Source organism: Bos indicus x Bos taurus, chromosome 13, assembly GCF_003369695.1.
Source record: "Bos indicus x Bos taurus breed Angus x Brahman F1 hybrid chromosome 13, Bos_hybrid_MaternalHap_v2.0, whole genome shotgun sequence".
Lineage (NCBI taxonomy): Eukaryota > Metazoa > Chordata > Mammalia > Artiodactyla > Bovidae > Bos > Bos indicus x Bos taurus.
The window spans coordinates 45,492,632-45,510,232 of record NC_040088.1 but is presented as its reverse complement, the minus strand read 5'-3'; the positions used below and the strand labels follow the sequence as shown (position 1 = coordinate 45,510,232).

At 51.6% G+C, this 17,601-nt stretch overlaps 1 long non-coding RNA gene across 2 annotated transcripts; it reads right to left on the bottom strand.

Annotated features, from left to right (window-relative positions):
- Positions 1 to 435: 435 nt before the first annotated feature.
- Positions 436 to 17,304, bottom strand: LOC113903495. Of its 2 annotated transcripts, none has more exons than XR_003514142.1 (3): positions 16,960 to 17,304; positions 8,912 to 9,026; positions 436 to 8,381 (listed from the first exon to the last, which is right to left on the bottom strand). It is a non-coding gene; the product is annotated as an uncharacterized LOC113903495 (long non-coding RNA). The 2 variants fall into 2 exon arrangements; XR_003514143.1 differs by lacking the exon at positions 16,960 to 17,304 and adding an exon at positions 16,477 to 16,917.
- Positions 17,305 to 17,601: the final 297 nt, after the last annotated feature.

Below are 17,601 nucleotides of genomic sequence, written 5' to 3'. Positions count from 1 at the left end.
GAAGTCACTCAGTCACATCCAACTCTCAGCAACCCCATGGACTGCAGCTTACCAGGCTCCTCCACCCATGGATTGTCCAGGCAAGAGTGCTGGAGTGGGTTGCCATTGCCTTCTCGGCGTCGATTTGACACAGTCCTAATTATCTTGTGAAGTTCCCTTATTTTCTGGCACAATAAGAGCACCAGGTTCACTTATTCATTCCTTGTCCCAGACTTGAAGTCAGGAAATTCTCCCAACTCTTCCTTTTAGTAAGGAATGGAATAGAAGGCAAAAATCTGAGCATGAGGGATTTGTGCTTGTATAAAATATTTCCTATTTCAATCTAGCATTATTTTTTTCTGATTTTTATAATTTCACTTATGCTGAAAATCCGCATTTCTCACAGTATTATGTTAAAACCTTTTTATTGTGATAAATAGCACTCAAACAGAAAAGTGAATGTAAGTGCACAGTTTAATGGATTATTATAAAGACCTTTGAAACATTGTTAGCACCAGGGAAGCCCCTATAGTTTCCCTTATCATTGTCTCCTCGCCTCCCTCCCCTCTATTATTACTCATAGCCTATTGTCTGGACATAACTTCTTTGAATTCCTCTGTCTGCCCTGTGGTGTTCCTGTAATTGGTAAAAGCTGCAATTACTTTCTTAAGTTTTGTTTTCTTTTTAATTTGTGTTTCAATGTTAACTTTTCCTTGATCTTCAACAGCAATTTTCTATTGAATTTTCTCTCTTGAGAAGTTACAATCTTCCATTTCTGTTTTGGTGTTTTAGTATCTTCTGTGGATACTGTATTTTACTCATGTTTTGGTTTTCATATTTGAATGGATTGGTCTTTTCTGGAGAGATATTGGAGTTGTGTTCCCAGTTTCTCAACTCAAGAGCTCTCTCTATTGGAACTGTAATTGACATCCTTAAAAAATATGATTCTTGGATCCTGTTCTGTTTCAAGAAGTTCTACCACCAATCTTCTGTTTTCCCTTAATATCAGTCAGTCAAGGAATACTGCCCTTGACTTCCAAGACAATCCCTGACACTTGTAAACACTGCTCTTAAAAGTCTTCCCCTTTTCTTTACTTCCTCCAATGCTTGATCTCAGACTTAGCCACTGCATTCCTACTCAGATGAGAGCCTTTTTTTCTTCCATAAATTAGTACCTCTAAAATTTTTAAATGTATTTTTGGTTGTGGTGGTTCTTTGTCGCAGCACACAGTGTTTCTCTAGTTGTGGTGAGTGGGCTCCTCATTGCAATGACTTCTCCTGCTGGAACACGGGCTTTAGGAGAGTGGGCTCAGTAGTTGTGGTGCTCAGGCTTACTTGTTCTGTGGCATATGGGATCTTTCTGGACCAGGGATCCAACCTGTGAACGCTGCATTGGCAGGCACATTCTTAACCACTGGACCACCAGGGAAGTCCTGAGAACCTCTTCTGTAGGAAAATATTTGTGAATGGTTTCTAAGTTTTGCCAAAGCCAAGACCTTTCTGAACCCTCCATTCTTCTTAACTTCATGGTTTTCTGAACCTGTTCTGCTAGTTTGGGATGATCTTTCACCCTCACACTTAAACACAGTCTGGAATTTGAGAGTTTTCTCAGAGTCTTAGCTGAAAATGCAGGTTGTCGAATATTTTATGATCCCTTTGTACATTTGGTCAGGCGAGTGTAATCTCGGTTCTGTCTCAACAAAAATTTGAAGCGACGGACATTAAAGTCCTCAGCGCGTCACAGCTCTCGGACACATCGTGTTTTAGCTCTTGGGTCTTGAACAGACCGTGCTATACCCCTTATATCAGTGTTACAGCTCCGTGTTACAGCTCAGTTTTATTTAGAAAAGAGCAGGAAAATACATCCTCGAGGCGTGAGAGCATGTGGACCCAGAGACATGAAGAGAAGACAGAGCCCTGCCTCTTTGGCTCCTCTTATGTTTTTTCCTCCCCCTGGGCCTGCCCTATGTAAATTGGGCAAGCCAGGAGTGCCACTTGTTCCACCTGAGGTCCTCACTCTAGTCCTCGGACCTTCCTTTGTTCTATTTTCATGGGCTTTTCCCTTCCTTGTCTTTTCACCAGCAGCATTATGGTCCCTCCACAGAGAAGAGGCAGGGCCATCTCTGGGTGACAGAGGGGTCAGCCTGATGATCAGGGCAGCGTCTGGAGTCGTGCCAGTTCCTCTGTGCCACAGAGAGGTCAGCACCAGATTTCCACATTGGCTAATGTTTCTGGGGGGGAAAAAGGCCCCTGAGGGCTGAGGCTTCCATCACATGGGGTGTGGGATCTTCCCAAGCCTGGCACAGGCACCAGGTCTAGCCACTGGCCCAGCTTTGAAACAGGAATTAAACTATTCTGTAAGCGGTGGGAGGTGGCGGAGGGCAGACGCCACCCCCAAGCACTGTGCCCTCAAGGGTTGTGGCTTTGGCCGAGGACCTGCCCTAGGAGAGCTCATCCTCCAGGGCTCCCAGCAAGCTGCTGCCCTGTGGGGAGACCCAGGGCACCGCCCAGGCAGGGCAGGAGGCAGGAGGCAGCCTGGATCTCCAGGAAACTGAGGCAAAGCTCGCAGCATCCTCTCTCTGTGCTCAAAAAGCCAGGCTGGAATCACCTTTGGGTGAGGATGCCAGGCTCTGTGGATGCATGCTTCTGGGCTGTTAGCTTCGTTTTGAAGGCTTTACTTCATAGTGCTGAAAAGATATATATATATTTTTTTTTTTACAAACTCCATCCTTCTGTCAGCTCAAGTAAAGAATTTGTCCACACATTAGATCAGGCTCTAGTTCCATTCAGGAAACTTGTTATAAGCTCCTCTAAGTGCAGCGTCCCTCAGATGGATGCAGGTCTTGACTTCTAGAATTTAGTCCCTAAAAAGGCTGGCGGGGCCTGAGCTCCAGGATGCAGCTGAAGGCTTGAGAGCTGTATGCTGAGGCCTCCTGGCAAGCAGCACCTCAGACCCTCCAGGTGGCCCATGAACCACCTGCCCATCTTTCTGCTTCCTGTAGTATTTTTGTTGCTGCAACCCTAGGCTTTATCTCTGGTACTCCTTGGCTCTTTCCAAAGCGGTTCCTGAGAGCACCCCCTGCCTGACACGGTTTCTAGGCTTTGGAGCCTCCCCTGGCTGTCCACTGCTGTCTCTGCAGCCATAGACTGGAAGGATTTCTCCCTTTCCTTTCCCTCATTGCTCCCACCTCCCTGCATAAGTCAGTTCAGATCAGCACATGAGATTGTGCCAGGCACAATGCTGGGCGCTGGAGACCTAGAGCTGATGCAATCCCAGGAGCTCCCAGGTCGGGAGGAAACATCCAAAAAAGGCTTAGTAGATGGGAAATGCCATTGAAGCCTTAAAGGCCATGGATTTGGCCTTAATTCAGCAGGCAGTGGGGGGCCACTGCAAATCTTTGAGTATAACTGACTTCCAAGGGCCACGGCAGTTGAACAATTTCTTGCCTGCTTCAGGATTCTCCAGAAGCCAGACCCCTCCCCTTCTGCAGTGCCCATCATACCTTGGACCCCTGGTCCCATCAGCTTCTTCTGCTACCCAAACGTTGATGTCACCCCTGCCCTCCCTGAAATGCCTCTTTCTAGTCTGAGAAACTGGAGAGGGAGGGGAGCAGTGCTGATAGGAGGCCTAAGGCTTAGGTGGGGCTGAGCAAGACTCATGCCCACTCCCAGCCCCCACTCTTTGCAGTTGATTGTCAACTTCTCAGTGACTCAGTACCAGACAATCAGGTACAGCCAATCCCAGTATCCAAGTTAAGCCAAGATCATTGGCTTCCTTATGGTTCTGTCCTTGTCATTTGTATTACATTCTACGCCCTGGTCCACTTAAGGACAACAGATGGGGACACCCTCCTCCAGGTGAGGGGTGGGGGCAGGGGCAGCCAGGTGAATCAGAAGAGGGTGGATGGATGGATGGTGCTCCAGGGCTCCCTTCTGATGCACTCTGCCTGCCCATCCCTCCCCCATGCCTACCTCTCCTGCAGCGTTTGAAAAACTCAACAAAGCCAAGCAGAGACTGGGGTCCCGCCCTCTTGGATTACCAAGCAGGGCCCTAAGCCCCCACCATTCCATCCTCCCCTGAAGATGGGCTTGAGTTCCAGCCACTGGACCCGGACAAGGCCCAGATTCCCATGGTGGGCAGTAATGACTCCAGCCATCTGCAGGACTCCCAGATGTGAGCACAGCTGCTGAGGGGAGTGCCCCACCCCAACCCTGTGGTCCCAACACAGAGACTGGGGAGACAGTGGAGAGGTGTCACCGCCTGCCCCCACCATGCCCTGGCCAGGGGTGGCACCTGTCACCTTGGCCACCACTGCTAGCACGGTCATTTCTGCTCATTTCCCTAGTGTTCACAGGTCCTTTAGATGGCAAGATGGCAGCTGGGAGGTTTGGGTGATGTGGGGGTTGCTGGGGGGCCCAGTAGCACTTTGGGGCATCTCAGGTCAGGTCCCCAGATGCCTGCTGGGCTTCACATGGCCTCTGATGCCACCACACTTTGCCCTAAGCTGATGTCTGGGTGGGTCCCCTACCTGTCCCTGTCCCTGAGTCTTTGGCCTCCTGACCAGTGTTCCTGCCCTTGGGGTGGACCCCAGCCTCTGCCCAGGCTATTTCAGATCAGTCTGAGCCAATCACCTACAAACAACAGAAATATCCAAGCTGGGCCAAAGTCATTGGCTTCCTTATGGTTCTGTCCTTGTCATTTGTATTACATTCTACGCCCTGTTCCACTTAAGGACAACAGATGGGGACACCCTCCTCCAGGTGAGGGGTGGGGGGAGCAGGGGCAGCCAGGTGAATCAGAAGAGGGTGGATGGATGGATGGCGCTCCAGGGCTCCCTTCTGATGCACTCTGCCTGCCCATCCCTCCCCCATGCCTACCTCTCCTGCAGCGTTTGAAAAACTCAACAAAGCCAAGCAGAGACTGGGGTCCTGCCCTCTTGGACCACCAAACAGGGCCCTAAGCCCCCACCATTCCACCCTCCCCTGAAGATAGGCTTGAGTTCCAGCCGCTGTACAAGGCCAGACAAGGCCCAGATTCCCATGGTGGGCAGTAATGACTCCAGCCATCTGCAGGACTCCCAGATGTGAGCACAGCTGCTGGGGGGAGTGCCCCATCCCCACCCTGTGCTTCCAATACAGAGACTGGGGAGACAGTGGAGAGGTGTCACCGCCTGCCCCCACCATGCCCTGGCCAGGGGTGGCACCTATCACCTTGGCCACCACTGCTAGCATGGTCATTTCTGCTCATTTCCCTAGTGTTTACAGGTCCTTTAGATGCCAAGATGGCAGCTGGGAGGTTTGGGTGATGTGGGGGTTGCTGGGGGACCCAGTAGCACTTTGGGGGGGTCTCAGGTCAGGTCCCCAGATGCCTACTGGGCTTCACATGGCCTCTGATGCCACCACACTTTGCCCTAAGCTGATGTCTGGGTGGGTCCCCTACCTGTCCCTGTCCCTGAGTCTTTGGCCTCCTGACCAGTGTTCCCGCCCTTGGGATGGACCCCAGACTCTGCCCAGGCTAATTTAGATCAGTCCAAGCCAATCACCTAAAAACAACAGAAATACCCAAGCTGGGCTAAAGTCATTGTCTTCCTTATGGTTCTGTCCTTGTCATTTGTATTACATTCTACACCCTGTTCCACTTAAGGAGAACAGATGGGGACTCCCTCCTCCAGGTGAGGGGTGGTATATCAGGGTCCATCCGCAGTCCCACCCTCCCTGTCTCCACCCCCACTGTACACACTTGGGGGCCTCACCGCAGGTGTCCAGCAGCCTGGTCAGTGTGGGACATGTTCAGCTGGTCCTTGGTGACGCTGAGGTCCCGGTGACAGCTGCTGGCAGATGAAGTCAACCTCACTCTCCCATGCTGCTTCACCCCAGGGCTTCAGGACAAAATCACCATTTCTCCTAGATAATTTTGTGCTTTCTCACAAAGGCAACACATGATGGTACTAAAAGGAGGAGATCTGGAGCCTGGGATTATGCATGGGGTTTGCCTTTTCCTATGTGTGAGTCTGGGAAAGTCAATCATCCTTTTTGAGCTTTAGTATCCTCATCTGCAAAATGGGGACACCACCCCCTTCATAAGGATGTGTGAGACATAAGTTGCTGCCATTCACTGATGAACACACTGCTGCTCATTTATCTCCCTCAGTCCCTAGCCCTCTCTAACCCAGTCCTCGCAGCCTGGCTATCCCAGCCTGAGGGACAACTGGCCCCTGGATGAAGTCCTTCTCATATCTTTGTGTACTTCTTCCTCTTCCTGCAAAGCACTTCTTTTTGTATCTGTCTGGTAGTCTGTTCCTCGTCCTCTAAAACCCAGCTAGAACCAAGATCCCAGGATTGGCACGTATTTCCTGGGCCTCTGCAGCCCTCATGGGCTGACCCCTACCACAGGTGGCTGTAGAAGTGTCAGTCAACACCAGGAGCTCCTCCATGCCTGCAGGGAAGGGAAGTGAGTTGGACTTCGTGTGAGACCGTGGGATTAAAGCTGACCCAGTGGGGCTCTCCTGTCCTGGCTCCTCTCTACCAGCTCCCTGTCCTCTGAGCCCCAGGAAACCTGGCCCTACATGTGTATAAAGAGAGGCACTAGGTCTCCATGAAAGGAACAACCCCCCGCACCACCCCTGGTGCCACCAAGCATCCCAGCTGCTCCCAGGCTTGGAAGCACCCTGGCCAGCTGGGTTGCTGCATGGCCCTGTCCTAGGAGCTGCTGAGGCATGAGGGAGGCAGCTGAGCTGGCCTGGCAGAGACCATCTGGGCTGGGAGTCGGGGGGAAGAACATGTGTGGCAGGCAGTGGGCCTAGGCACAGGCTGGGAAGTGGCTTGCCCTCCACGGGGCACCTGCTGCATGGGAAGACCAGCAGAGGCTCCAAGGATGACACATGGTAGACACTGAGGAGCCCCAGGGGCCCATGTCTTCACACCCAAGCCTGGGGCACAGGGGGATGGAAGTGAGGACCTCGTGGCCAGGGCCAGCTGCCTGCTCCCGATACCAGGACACACATGGCGACAGAAGTCACACACCTGGAGGGTCCAAGTGCCCCTGGTTTATACGCATGGCCCTCAGCTCCCTCTATTCTGCCCCACCGTGGCCTCTAAGAGAAGGAGCATCCTTCATGATCTGCCCTTAGGGGACCACGGGCAGCTAGTGAAGTCCAGATACAGCTGCCCAGGTTAGCAAAGAGGAATGGTGCTCCTCAGAGACAAGGGCTACATGGAGGCAGCACTGGTTCCAACTGAGTCCTGAGAATAGTGTAGCCCAGGGTCATAAGCAGAACTGAGAAAGAACAGACTCTCAAGCAACCACTGGGGGTACCCAGGGGACCTGCTATGGAGCCTCAGATGCAGCAGCAGTGGGCACATGTCAAAGGCTAAAGGGCACGAAGGAAACTATGCTCTGGCTATCTTTAGGCACATCCTGGTCTGGGAACAGGCGTCCCAAGGCGGCATTCCCTTCTACAGATGCGCTAGCCGGCAGAGCCTGGGGTCTGGGAAGCTCAGCCCCGGCAGGGGTTCTGGGACCTTGGGATTCAGGCTCTCTGTGCTGCCCACGTGGGTCCCACATCACCTCTGCTTGCCCGTCCCAGTCCTTTCAGGGTCACTTCAGAGAAAGCAGACCACCCAGTGAGTCTTCAGAGGGTTTCTTAAGTTTCACGGGGCTCAGAATCTCCATGGAGGGAGGGGCAGAGCTGCACTCCACTTTCTGCTACAGGCCCATGGCAATTCCAACACTTCTGGCAAGAAGGAAGCCAGTCTTGATCCTATCATGGCATCTACTCCCCGCTAGCAAGTATGTGGGTCTGGAGACCTCCATGTCTGCCCACATCTGAGCACTCAAGAGCTCAGGCTGGCTCAGGAATACTTTGAGAAGCCTAATTCATTCAGACTTGTTCCAATCAGGAGTTGGCCAGACCAGAGCGGAACTGAGAGCTGGATGCTGGAAGTTCAGGACCAGGCAGGAGACAGGGTCCTCAGCTTGGAGCACAACTGTTTGGCTCCCTCCCCAACAGCATGTCTGGACCGAGGACAAAAGAGTCCCAGAAATCCCTGGTGGGACAGGGCTTGTTTGGGGAGGGCTCTGCAAGAGACCCTGGGTCAGTCTTTCAATGAATCAGAACGGCAACAGGAGAATCCCTGTGGGGAAGGGAGGAGCCAAGGGAAGGGCCATGCTTAGCCACTGGCTTCCTCCCGGGCAGCTGCCCAGTCTCACTGCTTCTTGAGGCAATATCCCCAGAGAAGGAATACAACCGCCGCCCTTGGGGTATTTTTCTGCCTTCTGATTTCAGAGCTGGCCTGCTCCGTCCATCCATGAGCCATCCATCCATGAGCTGGCCCTACTCTTGCCCTCTGCTTCGCACCACCTCTCCTGTGCTCTGAGGCAGTGGGCAGTGAAGAGCCGTGACCTGGGGAAAGGGGAGAGGGATGTTTCCTGTAAGACATCACTAGAGGAATCAACATGAAATGTTCTATGCTATTTTTCGAATGGAAGAAGAGAAAAATCAGTCTCTGAGGACTCCTTGATCAGCCCCTACTGAATGCTCCCCACAGCAGGCAGAGCACAGGATGAGGATGTCAGGGTGTCAGACTCAGGACAGCCCTCCCGGCAGGATCGACTGCAGCCTGATCTCCAGGATATCTTGTGATGAGGGTGGGGAGTGTGCTTCCTGCCTCCCAGCAGGACCTTCGGGCCCTTTAGCAGAATCTGTCTGCTGTGGGCTCCAAACCACAGTAGTATCTAACCTGCTGGGTGAGGGGCTGCCTGCCTGGGCCTGCGATAGCCCTAGCACTCAGGAGTCCTGGCAGTGCCAGACTTGGGCCCCATGGAGCCTCCTCGGCCCTCCTGTAGGGGCCAGCAGCTGACAGCAGGCCCCAGAAGGGACGGACGGTGCTCATGACCCCCACCCCCTCACGGCAATCTGGTCCCTGTACTCACCAGCATCCCTTTGGCACCTTTTCCTACCATGGTGGTGGTGGGTTAGGGGCTCTGGAGTCCGGATCACACTCACACGCTTTGTTTCTAGCACCTTTCAGAGTACAGGCCTCCAGAGCTATAAAGAGAGCAGAGAATGAGGTGAGGATTTGGCCCAGCGAAGGCAGGGCAGGACGAGTGTGGCTCTCCAGAACAGGTAGTGCAGGGCCCAGACCACCTGCCACTCTTCCCTCCCGTCCTGTTCCTTTCTGGATGACCCTCAATCCAGTTCCTACCTCACTCTTCTCCCAACCCTTCCCCTGAAACCCTTGGTCTCCAGGCTTCCTGTCCCAATGGGCAAAGGTTTATTTTTTATTCTCCAGATGCCGAATTTTATTTTTTTAAAAAAATGAACACAGAACTGGGACAGGGTCCAATTCGTTCATTGTCTGTGTGAATGGCCTCAACCTTTCCCCTGAAGCGGAGTCAGCTTGGATCAGCACATGTTTCCCCACCTCACCCCAGCCAGGTGGCCAGGATGGGCCTTCCCTATCCTGATGCTGCTCAGCCTGGGCTCCAGGCATATGGCATTCCACTAACTTGGACCAGAAGCTCTGGGCACAGCAAACAGCATGTGCGTCATGCCTCCATGCCCTTGCTCAGGTGGGCCCCAACCGAACACCTTCCCTCCTGCTCCCCAGGTGAAACTCTACAAACCCTTTGGGACCCTGCCTCAGTGTCACTTCTCCTCTGTTGCTTTTCCTGACACGGCCCCCACTCCACTCCAGAATGAACAAATTGCTTCCTCTTTTGTGTTTTGTGCTACCAGTGTTCTTATAAACTTACTCCAGACATATTTGCTTATGTCTGTCAACTGTGGTTGGGCAGTTCCCTGAGGGACTGGATGTGTTTAATTGACCCCTCTGTGCTCTGCTCAGCCTGCCCTCAATCTTTTCCAGCATAAGAGTCTTTTCAGATGAGTCAGCCCTTCGCATCAGGTAGCCAAACTATTGAAGTTCCAGCTTCAGCATCAGTCCTTCCAATGAATATTCAGGACTGATTTCCTTTAGGGTGGACTGGTTGGATCTCCTTGCAGTCCAAGGGACTCTCAAGAGTCTTCTCCAACACCACTGTTCAAAACCATCAATTCTTCAGCGCTCAGCTTTCTTTATAGTCATACTCTCACATCCATACATGATGACTGGAAAAACCATAGCCTTGACTATACGGACCTTTGTTGACAAAGTAATGTCTCTGCTTTTTAATATGCTGTCTAGGTTGGTCATAACTTTTCTTCAAGAAGCAAACAAGCGTCTTTTAATTTCATGGCTGCAGTCACCATCGACAGTGATTTTGGAGCCCCCAAAATAAAGTCTGTCACTGTTGCCACTGTTCCTCATCTATTTGCCATGAAGTGTTGGGACCAGATGCCATGAACTTAGATTTCTGAATGTTGAGTTTTAAGCCAACTTTTTCACTCTCCTCTTTCACTTTCATCAAGAGGCTCTTCAGTTCCCTTCGCTTTCGGCCATAACGGTGGTGTCATCTGCATATCTGAGGTTATTGATATTTCTCCTGGCAACCTTGATTCCAGCTTGTGCTTCATCCAGCCCAGCATTTCTCATGATGTACTCTGCATATAATTTAAATACACAGGGTGACAATATACAGCCTTGACAGACTCCTTTTCCTATTTGGAATCAGTCTGTTGTTCCATGTCCAATTCTAACTGTTGCTTCCTGACCTGCATACAGGTTTCTCAAGAGGCAGGTCAGGTGGTCTGGAATTCCCATCTCCTTCAGAATTTTCCACAGTTTATTGTGATTCACACAACAAAGGCTTTGGCATAGTCAATAAAGCAGAAATAGATGTTTTTCTGGAACTCTTGTTTTTTCCATGATCCAGTGGATGTTGGCAATTTGATCTCTGATTCCTCTGCCTTTTTAAATCCAGCTTGAACATCTGGATGTTCACGGTTCACATATTCTGAAGCCTGGCTTGGAGAATTTTGAGCATTACTTTACTATCATGTGAGATGAGTGCAATTGTGTGGTAGTTTGAGCATTCTTTGGCATTGCCTTTCTTTGGGATTGGAATGAAAACTGACCTTTTCCAGTCCTGTGGCCACTGCTAAGTTTTCCAAATTTGCTGCCATATTGAGTGCAGCACTATCACAGCATCATTTTTTAGAATTTAAAAGAGCTCAACTGGAATTCCATCACCTCCACTAGCTTTGTTCGTAGTGATGCTTCCTAGGCCCCACTTGACTTCACATTCTAGGATGTTTGGCTCTAGGTGAGTGATCACATCATTGTGATTATCTGGGTCATGAAGATCTTTTTGTACAGTTCTTCTGTGTATTCTTGCCACCTCTTCTTAATTTCTGCTTCTGTTTGGTCCATACCATTTCTGTCCTTTATTGAGCCCATCTTTGCATGAAATGTTCCCTAGGTATGTCTACCTCTAATTTTCTTGAAGAGATCACTAATCGTTTCCATTCTATTGTTATCCTCTATTTCTTTGCATTGATTGCTGAGGAAGGCTTCCTTATGTCTCCTTGCTATTCTTTGGAACTCTGTAGTCAAAAGGGTATATCTTTCCGTTTCTCCTTTGCTGTTTTGCTTCTCTTCTTTTCAGAGCCATTTTGCTTTTTTGCATTTCTTTTTCTTGGGGATTGTCTCAATCCCTGTCTCCTATACAATGTCACAAACCAGAATGTGGTCCACTGGAGAAGGAAATGGCAAACCACTTCAGTATTCTTGCCTTGAGAACCCTATGAACAGTATGAAAAGCCAACAAGATAGGACACTGAAAGATGAACTCCCCAGGTTGATAGGTGCCCAATATGCTACTGGAGATCAGTGGAGAAATAACTCCAGAAAGAATGAAGGGATGGGCCAAAGCAAAAACAACACCCAGTTGTGAATGTAACTGGTGACAGAAGCAAGGTTCGATGCTGTAAAGAGCAATATTGCATAGGAACCTGGAATGTTAAGTCCATGAATCAAGGCAAATTGGAAGTGGTCAAACAGGATATGGCAAGAGTGAACGTTGACATTCTAGGAATCAGTAAACTAAAATGGATTGGAATGCGTGAATTAACTCAGATGACCATTATATCTCCTACTGTGGACAGGAATCCCTTAGAAGAAATGGATTAGCCATGATAGTGATCAAAAGAGTCTGAAATGCAGTACTTGGATGCAATCTCAGAAACGACAGAATGATCTCTGTTCGTTTCCAAAGCAAACCATTCAATATCACGGTGATCCAAGTCTACGCCCTGACCAGGAATGCTGAAGAAGCTGAAGTTGAATGGTTCTATGAAGACCTACAAGACCTTTTAGAAATAACACCCAAAAAAGATGTCCTTTCCATTATAGGGGACTGGAATGCAAAAGTAGGAAGTCAAGAAACACCTGGAGTAACAGGCAAATTTGGCCTTGGAGTACAGAATGAAGCAGGGCAAAGGCTAATAGAGTTTTGCCAAGAGAACGCACTGGTCATAGCAAACACCCTCTTCCAACAACACAAGAGAAGACTCTACACATGGACATCACCAGATGGCCAGCACTAAAATCAAATTGATTATATTCTTTGCAGCCAACGATGAAGAAACTCTATACAGTCAGCAAAAATAAGACTGGGAGCTGACTGTGGCTCAGATCATAAACTCCTTATTGCCAAATTCAGACTCAAATTGAAGAAAGTGGGGAAAACCACTAGACCATTCAGGTATGACCTAAATCAAACCCCCACTAGGTTCCCTTGGCCTTTCCCCTGGCCACCAGGTGTCCTGCATAACCTCCTCAGGGCCAGGCAAGGCTGTGACTTGTGGCCGTTTCCCTTCGCTTAGTCACCCAGACCAGGTTTCCTGACTCTCTAGATACATCCCTGCTCATGGCTTTGGTCTTCTGGGGGCAGTCAGGAGAAGAGGGAATGTGATCATACCCTTGTTCTCACTCGCCACATCCTTCCCACCAAGCTATAAATTCTAGACTTCTTGTTTTCAAAGCTGTCACTCTGTGGCTAACAAATAATGACAGTGATGATAGTAATGAAGCACAGCCACCTCATGGCTTGGACATCATGCCTTCTGGTCAGATGAGTAAACTGAGGACACTCTGTCCTGGAACTTGGGCTACAGGGTGATATCCCTGAATATGCAAATATGGCCCTTGTGTTCAAGGTGCTTCTCTTTCTCGGTGGAAAAAAGACTGCTTGGCAGCTGCTCCCAGGACAATGAGTTGGGTGCAAAGCTTTGCTACTTCTCCTGCCTCTGCTGTTTCTGTTAACTGGCCCCATCCATCCATTCAAAAAGTACCACCTGAAGGCCTATGATAAGTCAGGCCCTCTAATAGGGGTTGGGCATTCACATTACCCAGGCACCAGGCCTACCACTCACCCACATATAGACCACTGTTGACAAGCTGTCTGTGCCATGAGGGTCAGAGTCAGGTTAGGTTGTGATGAAGACCTTGGACTCTGGGTCCTGGGACAAGGAACTGACTCTGCCAACTCACTAGGTATGTGACTTCAAGCAAATTACTGAACCTATCTGACCCTTGCTATCTCAATCTGGAAGATGGGGCTAATTATACTTCCTTTGTACCTTCTGAGGTTTCTGCTTAAGTTTCGACTCTACAGGGCCTCCACTTTCTCCTCCCCTCCAATCCATTCATTGTCCCAAAGTCTAAAACCCTGATTCCCTCCAATAGTCTTCCTCAGCCAACAGGATATGGTCTACATTGTTCAGCAGGCAGTTAGGGCTAGCCACAGTTCAATTCATGTATTCCACAAATATTTATTTCAGGCTTGCTCTGGGCCAGACCTGTGCTGGGCGCCATGAACTCTTCAGTCTCTGGCCTCCTGCAGCTTACAAGCTCGGCTGAAACAGTAACCAGCGAAACAGGTGACTCAAATACATACAATTAGAGCCTACGATAAAGGGTGGGAAAGTGAAAGATCCTCTTTAACCAGAGTCTACCCCAGTGGGGCCTGGCCTTGTCTGAGAGTTACAGAGGACTTTCCTGAGGAAGTGATGTTTAAGAGTCAGAGGGGGATGATTAGGCATCAGTGAGCAACAGAAAAGATAGATTCAAGCAAATGAAATAATACAGAAAAAGACCAGGAGCCTGGGGCTCAGAGAGTGAGGGAGAAAGTGGCCAAAGATGAAGGTGGATGCAAAAGCAGGGTTAGGGTTTTGGGGGCCTTGTTTTGATCTTTATCCTGAGGGCAATGACAAGCACTGAAGTCTTGAAACCAGAGTTATAACTGAGAGGAGGAGCAATTGGTGGTGTGTGCATTTTGAAAACGCCAACCTAGATTAGTATGGAGAAAGGACTGGAGGGAGGGAAGAGGGGAAGAAAGGAAATGGATTAGGACTAGGCCAGGCCAGGCCAGGAATGAGGGTGCTTGGCTCAGGAAGGTCATGACAGGGTGGCAAGAGGTGCACAGATTTGAGAAAAATATAGAAGGTAACTTTGGTAGGACTTGGTGATGCATTGGACTTGGGGATGAGGGATAAGGAGGGGCCTCTGGTTTTTAATGGTATAATAGGAAGAAGCCAGTGCCCGTTCCAGAGACCAAAGACAGAAATGCTGGGGATGCTGCAGGTTTGGAGTGGGGAGGGGATGAGCTAAGTTGGGTGAGCTGGGTTCAATTTGCCTGTAAGCCACCCAAGGGAGGATAGTGAGAGGATAGTCATAGGACCTGGTCCATCTTTACTGTCCCATTGCTCAGTCTTCCTCTCCTCCGAACAGGACTGTCAGCTCTATCAATTTTAAGGATCCATCTGGGCCAAGCCTTGAAGTCCTTACTCGGGATGGAAAGGTGACAAGGTTTTCTCCTTGCCTTCAAGAATCTCACAGATTAGGATAAAGATAGAAAAGGAAGCGTAATTTCCCATTCACTGCTTGGAGGGTGGGGAGGGGCTGTGGGAGTGGGGAAGGGGCCCTTAGTTCTGCCTAGAGCCAAAATCAGCTACCTACAGCCACTTATGGTTACCTGTGGGCCATGTGGGACTATCCAGCATCCCCAGAGGGTTCTTGCCTTCATTCCGTGGCTTAGGCAATTCCCTCTTCCTTGAGCACCCTTGTCCCCATTTCCTTCTGTATATACCCCACCCATCTTCAAAACCTGTTCCAAAGCCATTACCACCAAGAAGCCTTCCTTTCTCTTGCATTTGCAGTCAGCCTTCCCACTGTGCCTCCGGTTACACCCAATGCACGCAGTGTACATCTGATCAACACGTTCCTCACACGCAGCCATTGTAGCATGTTTGCTGCTGCTGCTGCTGCTGCTATGTCGCTTCAGTCGTGTCCGACTCTGTGCGACTCCAAAGACGGCAGCCCACCAGGCTCCCCCGTCCCTGGGATTCTCCAGGCAAGAACACTGGAGTGGGTTGCCATTTCCTTCTCCAATGCATGAAAGTGAAAAGTGAAAGTAAAGTCGTTCAGTCGTATCCGACTCTTAGCGACCCCATGGACTGCATCCTACCAGGCTCCTCTGTCCATGGGATTTTCCAGGCAAGAGTACTGGAGTGGGGTGCCATTGCCTTCTCCGTGTAGCATGGTTACTTGTGTCCAAATCTTCCTTCCCCACCAGCTGGAGAAATCCCAGGGCAGAAGTGTGATTCTTCTGCATCCTCAGAGCTGGGCACTGAGCCTTAGTCACAGTGTAGGCGGAGTTAAGGGGGCGTTTTCTTGAGTTGCTTGGAAACACTAGGGCATACTCAGTGTCGCCCATTAGTCCCTTCCTAGAACCATTGGAGAAGGAAATGGCAACCCACTCCAGTGTTCTTGCCTGGAGAATCCCAGCGACGGGGGAGCCTGGTGGGCTGCCGTCTATGGGGTCGCACATAGTCGGACACGAATGAAGCGACTTAGCAGCAGCAGTAGCAGCAGAACCAGTCCCCCTCACCCCCTACCCTCCAGTCTTCTGACACTCTCTCACTTGGGGGTTCTTTAACCTCTCAGGCCCTTCTCTCCTTCTCCACTCTTCGGCCCCCCAACCTTTATCTTCTTGCAGCTGCAGCATCAAGCTTATTTCAGCAAAGAAACAGACCTAAGCCTTATGAGAGCTATGAGAGACAAGGGCGCGGCTCCTTTAACAGTGGCCAGCGAGGGGGCGTGGCCTGCGGAGAACTGGCCCTAAAGGGGGCGCGGCTCCTTTAAGAAGCTGCCGGTCTGGTGAAAAGAGGGCCCTGAACAGCAAGAAAAGGCCGGGTTGCTTTCGAAGCTGTAGCACCGCCTGGAGAGCCCGGATTCCTCGAAGCTGGCGCCTTCGCCTTAATCCGGATGCGAGGTGTCGGGAGCGGCCGTTACATCAACCGCCAAGAGTGGGCCTTTCAGCTACTGTGGGGACGGTTACCCCGCCCCCGGCCCCTGTCTTGGAAAATACCGGGGCGCCCAGGTCCCCGCCCCCTTGCCCCGGCCCTCTGGGAGAGCCTCCTCCCGCCCGGCCCCAGACTTGCGGTCAGCCCCGCGTGCCGTTGTCTGCGGGGTGCGGGGCACCGGCTGGGGGTGGGCGCCCCGGGCTGCTAGGCCCCTACCCTCACCTGCTGCCGCCCGGACCCGCCCTAAGCGCACCTGGAATGACGGTTGGGTGGGGAGGACGCGGATTCTTTCCGGGAGAGCAACCGCCCGAGAACACCGCGGCCGTAGCCCCTTCCCAAAGCCGGAGCCGCAGACAAGGGTCCGAGGGCACCGAGACTCCCTGGCACGGCTTCCCAGGACCTTTGGGCGCGCAGGAACCCGACCCGACCGGCGAGTGGCGGGCAGATAGGGAGGCAGGCCGGCTAGAGGTTCAGGGCGTCTGCAGGGCCCCAGCGCGCAGACCCAACTGGCGCCTCGAACAGACGCTCTGGTTCCGGCACTACCGGTACTAACACGTGCCCGCCGCTGGGGGCCAAACCGTCAACGGCACGCTGCTCCCCTCCTCCAGGAGCGGCCCCCCGCCCCCCTCCGCCGCCATTCCGCCCGTTGCAGCTCATTGTTGACAGCGGTGACACCCAGACCTACGCATTTACCCAACCTTTCTGGCGAGACAGACATCCCCACGCGTGTACCTACACTCATCCACAGATGCCCTTATGCATCCAATATCACACACGCTCGCTCGCTCTCTCGCTCTTCCTGAGATTCAGCCGGGTGGAGCCACCAAACACCCAGACCAACGGCTGGATAGTGAGAGGCTCGGGCCGTAGCGCCCCCTGCCGAAAGCCCCCTTCCCGTGCTGCAGGCCCGGCCCAGGCATACTGGCTCCGCACCGCGGTGCGCCCAGGTGACTTTCTTAAAGTTACATCAGCTTCTTGAGGCTCTGTGCCACCGCGAGTCTTCCCGCGCGGCGGTGCTGCTCCTTGCTCCTCCTGAGCTTGTTGTGTTTTGGTTTCGGGGAGGCGGGGGCCAAGAGTTTGGTGAAAGTTTGGAGAGTGAAGAAGGCTTGGGAAACCTAGCCAAGTCCCTCCCCTCTCCCAGCAGCTCCCCTGGCCGCCCTGCCCACCCCTGCCACCCCTCCACCCCATTCTCATCCCCACCCCCGGCCGACTTCTCAGGCTCCTCCTCCCAGGGAATAAATTTACAAGTTGCTCCAAGCTTTCCAAGGACTGAGTCCCATGAACCCCTGGGAGTGGGCTCCGCAAAGGAGCCCCCTGCTCTGCCCCATCCTCGCTGCCCTCCAGCTGGGGCCCTTGGAGGAAGTAGATGTCCTCCCCT